The sequence below is a fragment of the Phaseolus vulgaris genome, chromosome 10 (genome assembly GCF_000499845.2).
Source record: "Phaseolus vulgaris cultivar G19833 chromosome 10, P. vulgaris v2.0, whole genome shotgun sequence".
Classification (NCBI taxonomy): domain Eukaryota; kingdom Viridiplantae; phylum Streptophyta; class Magnoliopsida; order Fabales; family Fabaceae; genus Phaseolus; species Phaseolus vulgaris.
Genome location: NC_023750.2, coordinates 37,759,168 through 37,770,635, shown reverse-complemented (window position 1 = coordinate 37,770,635; position 11,468 = coordinate 37,759,168). Strand labels below are relative to the sequence as shown.

Here is an 11,468-nt window from a genome sequence, read left to right as displayed (position 1 = left end):
TGCACCAGATTTTAAACCAGAATTGTACCTGCACTGCACCAGATTTTAAACCAGAAAAAACAGCAGTATTGCATAGCATATGAATAGGTTTAAAAGTGCAGAATTAACTCCCTGTTACAGCTAGCTTCACCTAGCATGGTGAGCTATTTTTCTCCCCCTTTGGATTCATCAAACAGCATATAAGCATAGGGAATAAAGGGATATAAAGCAGAAATCACAATCATAATAGTTCAGAAACATAAAACCAAATTGTTCAGCATTACAGAAACTTGAAAACTGATAATGAAAGCATTAAAAGCAGAAAAACTACTGATCCTTGTAGTAAAGCTCTGCAAGTTGTGCCTGAACTCCTTCAATCTGATTATCAAGGTGTTGGAACCTTGCATGAGTAGCCTCAAAGTGTGCCCTTTGTTCTGCAGACATGACATCAAGACAGTACAGCAGTTGCCTCTCAAACATAGACATTGGTTCTCCACGGTATTCTGGACTTTGATAGGCAACTATGGCATTTGCAGCAACTTCCTCATGTTCAGATTGGGCAGCAGGAGAGTCATCATCCATAGGAATAGCTTCATCCTCATCTTCATGTTCTGCTTGAGTGTCCTTCTCCTTGAGGACCACCCACTTGTTTTCAATTTTGTGAAAACCCATTTTGGTGAGAGTTGAAGTATCAATCTCACTTACAGCTTTGATAGGGTCATTTCTCTCATTTGTAACATCAATACCAAAGTAATCAATTAATTTGGAAACAAGAATAGCATAGGGAAATCTGTAATCAGCCAACCTTTTTGACTTGAGCATGTGTTCGTTGACAATGAACACCCAGTTTACCTTAATCTGGTTCATGATGCAATATAGGAGAATGAGATCCTCTTCATGTAGGACAGCATGGTTTGTTCCTCTTGGAATCAGTTGCCAAGCTATGATGTATGCAACTAGACGTGGAGTGAGGTTCAAATGCCCTGCATGGAATCTGTTTATGCTTTCTGTAGGATTCCTCATGCAACTTTTGTAATATTGCAGCTTGTTGAATTCTGAAATTCCACTAGTATTTCCTTTCCCTACTTTCAGTCCAGCATATTTTATTCCAGCCACAGAATTCCACACCTCACTTGTGATCTTCATCTTTGTCCCTTTCACATAAGAGACAACATTCTTCCCATCCAATGTGAGGTTAGTATAAAACACCTTAACCAAGTCAGGATAGACATTACCCGTTAATTCCAGCATCTTTTTCAGTTTCTGGTGCTTCAACACAGCTCTTGTTTCTACCAGTTTTTCAGATTTCAGCCAGTTGAAATCCAGCACCTTGGGTATGTTGATCTGCTTCCTGCTTGTTTCATGAATGTAGGCATTGATGCCTTCTTCATTTCCAGCGAACCATCCTTCTAACACACCTTGAGAAGTGGTTTGCTTTCCCTTGCCTTTCTGTTTTTGTCTTGAAGACGAAGCCATGGTAACCTGAATTCTTTTCTTGATTTCAAATGGTGAGAATAGAAAGAGAATGGCCAATGTGGGTAGCAAGTATTCACACAGATTTATAGCAGAATAAATGGATTGATATGGCAGTTATGAGTGGATATGCATGAAGATATTATGCTTCTGAATTTTGTGCAGAGTATCTTTGAAAATAAGCACCAAATCTTTAGGGTCACGATGCATACACTCAAATTCTTATTGAGCACCCAAACCATCAAATCGGTTACATAACCATGACCAAAACCGTCAAAGGTACAGAGGTTAATGCCCACTAAGTCAGTAAAGCAGTCAAAGATCAGAATTTCTCTTTCCTAGTCATCAATGCGTATCAGTGGAGAAAATAAACACATTTAATTGCGAATAAACAGATTTAATTTTTCACTGCTAGGTACAATTTACATTTAAAATACCCAATTCATTAAGCAGAAAATTAAACCTATCTTTGGCTAATGGTTTTGTGAACAAATCAGCAAGTTGTAAATCAGTACCAATGAACTTAATATCACATGTTCCATTAGATATGTGTTCCCTTAGAAAATGATGCCTTATTTCAATGTGTTTGGTTCTTGAATGCATGACAGGATTTTTGGTTAAGTTGATTGCACTTGTATTATCACACAGCAAAGGTATATGGTTAAGTGAGATACCAAAATCATTCAATTGTTGTCTTAGCCATATAGTTTGAGCACAGCAACTCCCTGCTGCAATGTATTCTGCTTCAGCAGTGGAAAGAGCTACACAAGCCTGCTTTTTGCATTGCCATGAGATCAAACTTGATCCAAGCAAATGACAGGTTCCACTTGTGCTCTTCCTATCAATTTTGCAACCTGCAAAATCTGAATCAGAATACCCAGTTAAGCTTAATGAAATGTTACCTGGATACCACAAGCCAACTTCTTTAGTTCCTTGCAAATACTTCAAAATCCTTTTGACAGCATTGTAATGTGATTCTTTAGGAGCAGACTGAAACCTTGCACACATGCACACTGCAAACATTATATCTGGCCTACTGGCAGTAAGATACAGTAGTGATCCTATGAGTCCTCTGTATTTGGTTTCATCAACAGAAATTCCAGCTTCATCATGATCCAAATGACAGCTTGTTGAGAAGGGTGTGCTGATTGGTTTACACTTGTCCATTTCAAATTTCTTCAGCAAATCCTTGCAATACTTAGCTTGACTTAGGAAAATACCATCCTTGAGTTGTTTGACCTGCAAGCCTAGAAAATAGTTCAACTCACCCATCATTGACATTTCAAACTCACTCTTCATGACCTTCACGAAAGCTTCACACAATTCTCCATTGTTTGATCCAAAAATGATGTCATCCACATATACTTGGACTAGAATTGAGTCATCTCCTTTCTTCTTAATGAACAAGGTCTTATCTGATGTGCCTCTGTCATAGCCTTGAGAGGTGAGAAAATCACTTAGCCTCTCATACCATTGCCTAGGAGCTTGCTTGAGTCCATAGAGAGCCTTTTGGAGTTTGAACACATATTCTGGATGTTGATGGTCTTCAAAACCTGGTGGTTGTGAGACAAATACCTCTTCATTTATATAACCATTTAGAAAGGCACTCTTCACGTCCATTTGAAATAACTTGAACCCTTTGATGCAAGAAAAGGCAAGCAGCAGTCTAACAGCTTCTAACCGAGCCACTGGTGCATATGTCTCATCATAGTCTATTCCTTCTTCTTGATTGTACCCTTTAGCTACAAGCCTAGCCTTGTTTCTGGTGATCACTCCATGCTCATCCATCTTGTTTCTAAATACCCATTTTGTTCCAATTACATTCATCTCTGGTATTCTAGGAACAAGAGTCCAGACCTCATTGAGAGCAAACTGATTCAGTTCCTCTTGCATAGCTAAAATCCAGTTGCTGTCCTTGAGAGCTTCCTTCAAATTCTTGGGTTCAACTTGAGATACAAAGGCCATTGCTTCACAGAAATTGTTCAAGGATTTTCTAGTTGACACTCCTTTCTCAATGTTCCCAATGACATTATCAAGGGTTAAGTCTCTTGGGGTTTTCCACTCTTTTGGCAAACCTGCAGCTGCAGTAGATTCTTGTATAACATGTGTATCAGCAGTATCAAAATGAATCGATTCATTTTGATTTAAAACAATTTAAATTCATTACTGTCAGGTTCATCAGCAGTTTTAGATAGGCTATGATCAGTTTCATCAAAAACAACATGCATTGATTCTTCTACTATGAGCAACCTTTTATTGAAGACTCTATATGCATGACCATTCAAAGCATAACCAATGTGCACACCTTCATCAGATTTAGCATCAAACTTACCAAGATTTTCTTTGCCATTATTCAATACAAAGCATTTACACCCAAATACTCTAAGGTGACTTACACTAGGTTTTCTGCCCTTATACAATTCATATGGGGTTTTCTTAAGAATTGGTCTTATTAAGGTCCTATTTAAGACATAACCAGCAGTATAAACAACATCAGCCCAAAAGTACTTAGGAAGCTTAGATTCATTTAACATAGTTCTAGCAAGTTCCTCTAGTGATCTATTTTTCCTTTCAACTACACCATTTTGTTGGGGTGTCCTAGGGGCTGAAAAGGTATGAGTTATCCCATGCTTCTCACAGAACCTCTCAAACTTAGCATTTTGAAACTCTCCCCCATGATCACTTCGAATTGATTTAATGCAGCAACCATTTTCATTTTGCAGAATTTTTGCTAATCTCTTAAAAGTAGAATAAGCATCATGTTTATGTGCAAGAAATAGAGTCCATGTAAATCTAGAGTAATCATCCACAACAACCAAAGCATACAAATTTCCAGCCAAGCTAGCAACTCTAGATGGACCAAATAAGTCCATATGCAACACATCCAATGGATTTTTTGTAGAGACAATATCCTTTAACTTGAAAGAGGATTTGATTTGTTTACCTTTCACACAAGCATCACAAAGCCTGTTATCCTGAAATTTAATGTTAGGTAAACCAGAAACTAAATCTTTAGATTTCAATTTATTCAAGTGATTTGTGTGTATGTGAGCTAACCTCCTGTGCCACAACCAAGACTCATCACTTCTGGACAGCAAGCACTCATTTGAAGAGTTAGTTTCCATGATATTCAACAAGTAAATGTTATTCACTCTCTTACCAGTAAACAATGCCTTACTAGATGAGTTACTTGATATTGTGCAGCCACTTGACTCAAAATTCACTTTGTATCCTTTGTCACAAAGCTGACTTATGCTGAGAAGACTATGCTTGAGTCCTTCTACATACAGCACGTTCTCAATGGTTGTTGAATTCTCTGTTCCAACAGTTCCTCTGCCCAAAATCCTCCCTCGGTTATTATCACCATAGGTTACATGTCCTTCTGCTTTGAGCTTTAAGCTGGTGAACTTTGTAAGATCTCCAGTCATATGCTTGGAACAGCCACTGTCCAAGTACCACTGGTTTTTCTTGCTTCCAATCTGCAAAACAGAAAAAAAAATATACAAATGGTACCCTTTTAGTATAGGGTCCAGCACAGATTAACACCTTCTCTTTGGTAGCCACTTAGCTAAGTTCTTAGGCACAAGATGTCTTCTAGCAATGCAAGACCTAGATGTATGACCAGATTTCATGCAGTAAAAACAGGTTACATGAGATGCTTTTTTTCCACTGTTAAAAGCTGAAAAAACTGATTTTGCTGGAACAAAAAAACTTGAAAGCTTTTTGACATTGGTTGTATTTCCAGGGGTATAACCAAGTCCATTCTTATTGAAAACAGCATTCTGTGATCCAAGGAGAGACTCAAGGTTTTCTCTTCCCTTGGTGAAATTGGAAAGGGTTTTCAGCAAATATTCCACTTGTTTTTCCAATCTTTTGCAGTTTTCACAGTTTTTAATAGAGGCATGCAAGCAAGTCAGTTCAAGGCTTACCAAATCTGTTTTGGCCTTATGCAATTCTTCCTCAAGTGTTTTTACTTTAGGTGCAAGCACATTATTTACCTTTTGCAGCTTATTGCATATTACAGCTAGCCTATTGGCTTCCTCATGTGTTTCCTTGAAGGCAGCAAGCAAATCATCATAGTTATCAGAATCAGCAGAAAAATTACTTACTGATTCAGAGCTTGACTCCTCATCCTTCATCATGAAGCACAAATTATTCTCCTCATCTTCTGTTGAAGAGCTGCTAGTTGAGGATACTTCATTTTCCTCCCATGAGATGTAGGCTCTTCTTCCTTTGTTCCTTTCAAATTTCTTGCTGGCAGATTTGTCCCTTGTTTGATTGTCTGGACAATCTGTTTTGATATGCCCTGTTTTGCCACATCCAAAGCAAGTATATTTAGAGGAATTTGAATCATTGGGTTTAGGATACCTTCTTTTCTGTTGGTTCCTGTTTTTGCTTTTCTTCCTCAGGAATTTGCTGAATCTTTTTGTAAGAAGGTTGATTGTATCATCATCTTCAGCATCTTCTTTTTCTTCCTTGATCTCATCCAATTCAGTTGCTTTCAGTGCAAGACCTTTGGGTTTTCTCTCTGTTGTTTCCTGCTCTTTAAGTCTTTTAAGCTCTAGCTCGTGCTCCATCAGTTTTCCAAACAATGCAGCAGTTTCCAATTTTGACAGGTCACGGCTTTCAGAGATAGCTGTCACCTTTGGTTGCCAGCTTCTGTCGAGGCACTTCAATATCTTTGTGTTGAGCTCCTCTCTGTCAAATTCTTTTCCCAAGCCAGTGAGGTGATTCACAATGTGGGTGAATCTCTTCTGCACATCAGCAATGCTCTCCTCGGGTTGCATTCTGAACATCTCATATTCTTGGATAAGTGCATGTTTCCTTGACCTTTTCACATCTTCAGTACCTTCATGAGTCACTTCTAAGACTTCCCACATCTCCTTAGCTGACTTACATTGAGATATCCTGAAGAACTCATCCATGGTCAATGCAGAGGTTATGATGTTCTTGGCCACAAGATCATGTTGAGCCTTCCTTCTTTCGGTCTCATTCCATTCTGATCTTGGCTTTTCAACTTGTTCATCCTTGACAACCTGCATTGGCACATAAGGTCCATTGACCACAGCTTCCCAAATTAATGCATCAATGGATTCCATAAAAATTCTCATTCTAACTTTCCAAAATGCATAATTCATTCCATTAAACATAGGTGGTCTATTAACAGCAGAACCTTCAGCAAAAAGCACATTGAACTCAGACATTATTACAAACAAACTTGATTAAAATACAAGTCCTAGCTCTTGATACCAATTGTTGGGTTTAATAGTGCCAAAGTTCAAGAGGGGGGGTGAATTGACCTTTTAAAAACTTCTTCGCAGAAACAGTGTTTAACCCAGTTTTACAGAAAATAAATCGATTTATGTAAAAATGAACAGATTTATTTCAGCACTGTTTTTGTTTGAAAAGCTTTTAATTCAGCAAGATTAATCACAAGATTATGCAGTGAGAATTTCCAGCAGCACACACTCAAATATCAGATTTGAAAAACAGTGAAACACAGAAATTGCAAGCTTCAATTTCAAGCAAGTGATTAAGGTTCAATTAATGATATTGACAGTTTCTTGATCAGCCTATCACAATCAATCTGTTCCAATGGTTTTAGCAAATTATGTATGTTCTTATCAGATTACAACAGCTTTTTCAGAAATCAAGAACAGTATGCACAGTGCCCAGAAAGAACAGATTTATTTACAATTGAACAGATTTATTTCTTTGCTGTTTTATCAATTATGCAGAAACGAAATTGCAGAGTGAGGGAGAGAATGAACACAAACACTTATACTGGTTCACTCAACCTGAGCTACATCCAGTCTTCACCAACAACAGGTGGAATTCACTAACACACAGTACAATCAAGTACACTTCCCACTGTTCTTGAAACCTACAAGAACTTAGGTACTCTTGCTGAAAAAACCTATTTCAGCACTCATACACACACATCCACTCTTCAAGAACACCTATCAAGAAGAGGATTCAACCAAACTTTTACAAGTAATAAGAAATGAAACGACTACACCTGATTGAGGTAACAAAGATCTGCCTTAAACCAGTAGGCAAGATTGCTAGAACAGTAGCTGCACCTCACACCAAGCTTTTGGAACCAAACCAAGAACAAGCACTTTTTGATTTTTTGAAATCTTTGAAGAACAAATGCTAATCCTTGAAAACACTTAACTCTCTGCTGTCAAAACTTGTTTTTGCAAATGTATAAACTGTTTGAATCGTTGTTAAACTCAGAAACAAGTTTGCATTTTATAGAAAGCCAGCTTATAACAGAATTTTGAAAAACAGTTAAAGCTGTTATAAAATGAACAGATTGAAAATAAAATAAACTGATTTATTTTCAAAAGCAGTTAGAGAATCTGTTAAGTGAGGAGACTTAGTCAACCATTCTGGTGCTGAGATAAGATTGAAAAACGTTTAAGCTTGACATGGCACCAGAGGCAAAAAGAATCTATTCATTTACAGATGAACAGATTTATTTTTCAAAACAAAAACAGAGGAAGTTTAACTATTTGAAACTCAGTCGTTTTGAAAAGAAGAAGACTTAGTCAAAATACCTGATGCACAAAATCAAATTTTTACAAGACTTTAGCCAAGGCATCAGTGAAGAAAATGAATCTGTTTATTTAGAAAAGAACAGATTTATTTTTATGCAGTAAAACGTGTTTTTGTGTAAAACATGTGAAAAACAGTTTTAGAAAACTCATGCTTGTTCTTAACACATGGCCAGTGGTTATGAGGTGAGTTACCCAGCAAAAAGCTACTCTTAGACAACCTCTAAGCACTAACTAAGACATTCTTAAAGCAAAGCACAAATACATGGAAAGTACATAAATGTCTTCATCAAACACTACATACAAGTCTTCATCAAACACAATTTTGAAGGGGCAGCAACCATCTTCAACAGTTCGGGGTATCGAAAACTTGAGCAAACACTGATGGTGGAAAAGGAGAAATCTCAACAGGGGACGTTTCTGAGAATGTGGAAACAGGGGTCACTTCTCCTCCATCACCACCTTTTCACATGTAAAATGGAATAGGGCCTGAATTAAAAAGTCGGGTGCACCAAGTTCTGAGCAATCCGGGGTTATAATCGAAAAAATTGTAAGTTATTTTTGTTATTTTCATTTTTTTTTAAAGCATTAATATATTAATGATTGAAAATATGATTTTTGTGTACTCTTGCAGGATTCCTTGGAATCCGACGATAAATTTGTTGCTGAAGGTCGTCACGATATCCTGGTTGAAGCAATTGGACGACCTAAACACTCTGGTCGTGTTCGTGCAGCTAGACAAGGGGTCGGAATTAAACTTTATTTTGGAGTTTCAGAACGACAGCCATCCTCCTCCTCCAAGAACGAAAGTCAACTGAAGACTAAGTTACGTGAAGAAATAATGGAGGAGATGAGAAAGGAGACTGATTTGATGTGGCTGGAGATGAAAAAGGAGAATGATCGAATGCGGCAAGAGTTTCTATCGCAACAAGTTTGTGCTGAGCCGATTGAACCCCTTGTTAGTCCCACTCCCAATAGCACAAAGGGGAGTTGTGCGGCTCCTCCAACATCAGGGGATGATATCAATATGCAGATAGAGGATTGTGAGCTACTGGTAGTGGGCGGCAAACTTCCTCGGGTGGTGGCACTTCGAAAAGTCTATAAAAACGCCACCACCTTACATAACGTTCCTCTCTCCCCTGATGTGGTGAAGGTAACAGTTGAAAAAGTACGATTTCCTGATGCTCGTGTTCCACTACCTTTAGATGAGGTAACCACTGTGGCCGATGCATTTCAGACATTCGTTGCCTGGCCCAGAGAGCTCATTCGATCTATGCCCAAACCTCATGTAATAATTTCGTTTCATTATATTATTTTTTATTTATATTTATATATTACATATAATTTAATACAAATGTTCTTTATCTTGTAGAAACCTTTTCAGCCACCAAGTCCGGAAAAGAAGCGTGAGGTTCCATTTGACGATCCTATATCTTCCCTACATCTCATTGCTAGTCAGATTGGCAATGATCCTTTTCCAGTTCCGTGGGATAATACATTTTTTCAAATAAACACTGAACTGCCACTGATGATTTACAACACAGATTTATCAGAATTTATATCTGGGAAACAGGAGCTCAATATAAGTATAATTCAATTTTTTATGATGTAAGTATCTTTACCTATTATTCAATTTACTTTATGTTAAATTATTATTGATTATGCTTTAACTAAAAACTTGTAGGTTTTTGCATAGAGTCTGTATCACTGAGGGGAAGGAAAATATGTATGGATTCTTAGATCCTGCATATACTAATCCCGTTGGACCAAACTCAACTGAGACTCAAGCATACATCACTAACACCCTGGAAAAAGAGGGAAAACAAATTTATTTATGCCCTTATATTAATGAGTAAGTTTAATTATATGTCATCAATTATTATTATTTCATGTTTTAAATATTTACTAACTCTTTTCATTGATCATATAGGCATCATTGGCAGTTACTTGTCTTATCAATGGTTGATAAGACTGTTGTGTGGTTCTGTTCCCTACACAAGAAGATGCCCACAAAATTTAAGGATATCATTGATACGTAAGTATAGTATAAACTTAACTTTGTATGTTATTAATTAACCATCTACTAACGAGGTTTTTTTGTATTAACCAGTTCATGGCGTGGATATAACATCCTAAAAGGTCGATCCAGTTCAAATAATTTGAACTACATAAGAGTAAAGGTTTGTAATTTTTTTCTTTCTCTATTATCATTGTTTATCAATATACTAACATATTACTTTTTATTGAATTATAGTGTAATAAACAACCAGGAAGCTATGAGTGTGGCTATTACATTATGCAATGGATGATTACCATTATAAGACTAGGTGTTAAAACTGGTTGGAAAGAGGTACTATATATGTTAAATCATTTTTATAATTCTTGAACATATATATATCTAAAAACTAATTTATGTCAACTTTGCAATGCAGTTATTCACAGAAGAAACACCAATGAATGAGGAAGGCATTTCTTATGTTAGAGATTCTTGGTCCACATATTTCATTAATTTTTATAACTCTAGCATAGGTAAACAATTGTGGTTTTATTATATGTAATTTGATCACTTGTAAATGTACATTTTGATGATTTCAATTGATTACTATATTTTTGTATTTGTCTGGCTGGGTTTGATCATTATGCAGGTTATTAAAATATATGGTTTCTGCACAAAACAAACTGCACTTTAAAAAAAAACACTATTTACAAATGCGGTCATTTACCAAGACCGCATTTGTAAATAGTGAATTCACATTTACAAATGCGGTCATTTACCAAGACCGTATTTGTAAATAGTGATTTATGAATGCAGTTTTTACCAAGACCGCATTCATAAATCCTAAACCCCAAACCCACATCCCTCATTCAGAATAATATACAAATGCGGTTACTTAAAATAACCGCATTTGTAAATGGATTTATGAATGCAGTCCTATGACCGCATTTGTAAATGTCAGATTTACGAATACGTGCTGATCAAATGCGGTTCTATGACCACATTTGTAAATTTAAAATAGCCGCAATTATTTTACATTTCTGCACTGGTAGACAAAGTTGACTCTTCCAGATATCAATATCTATAGACATGTGACTTTCGAATATTAATATTCATAAGAAATATAATAAAAACAAACTTGAGTTTAAAAGGTTACGTTGTGCATATAAAAATAAAAAATATAAAAATAAGAAATTGCCTTATTTATTTTCTTATAAGTATTTTATCTATCAACTTTTAACTTTTTTTAATCTATCAGAAATTTAGAATATAAATAGTATGACACGTACGTGTGACAATAATATTATAAATTTTAACTTTTTAATCTGTATACGCGTTTCCAATAAATAGATATAATCAAAATATTGTTAGTTAGAATGATGATAATATTCTTCCGTTCAAATTAATTTTAAAAGATGAAGATGAATTATGTACTATCATTTACTATTTAGATGAAATTT

The 11,468-nt window shown here is 36.2% G+C and overlaps 1 long non-coding RNA gene across 1 annotated transcript; it reads left to right on the top strand.

Annotated features, from left to right (window-relative positions):
* Window positions 1-9,517: 9,517 nt before the first annotated feature.
* On the top strand, window positions 9,518-10,486 carry LOC137819636 (uncharacterized). The gene is made up of 3 exons (XR_011082354.1): window positions 9,518-10,047; window positions 10,123-10,192; window positions 10,267-10,486. It is a non-coding gene; the product is annotated as an uncharacterized lncRNA (long non-coding RNA).
* The last annotated feature ends 982 nt before the right edge of the window (window positions 10,487-11,468 follow it).